Source organism: Meles meles, unplaced genomic scaffold, assembly GCF_922984935.1.
Source record: "Meles meles unplaced genomic scaffold, mMelMel3.1 paternal haplotype, whole genome shotgun sequence".
In the NCBI taxonomy this organism is placed as follows: Eukaryota; Metazoa; Chordata; class Mammalia; order Carnivora; family Mustelidae; genus Meles; species Meles meles.
This window is the reverse complement of record NW_025721541.1, coordinates 12,148-12,500: the sequence shown is the minus strand read 5'-3', so window position 1 is coordinate 12,500 and position 353 is coordinate 12,148.

Sequence of the window (353 nt, the reverse complement as noted above, 5' to 3'; positions counted from 1 at the left end):
GAGCAGCCACGTGGGGAAGGGGACCGCGGGCCACCGCGAGGGAGCGCGAGAGCCCCCCCAAGGCGCCTTCCGAGGCCCGAGGTCGGCCGCCGGGGCACACGGGGTCCCACCGCCCAAGGCCTCCAGCACAAGGGCGGTCCCGTGGCACCCGAGGACACCGACCCGGCCCCCGGCAGGCAGGCCCCCGCCACATCGCAGGGCTCGGGGCCCCCCCAGCCACCACGGCCAGAGTCACGACCGACCCCCAACAGGGCGTCCTCCCGCGCGCACGACCACACCCCTCCGTGCCCACGCCCGACTGGACCCACGCGGGCCTCTCCTCCTCACAACGGGCCGAGAGCCCTTCGCCCGGG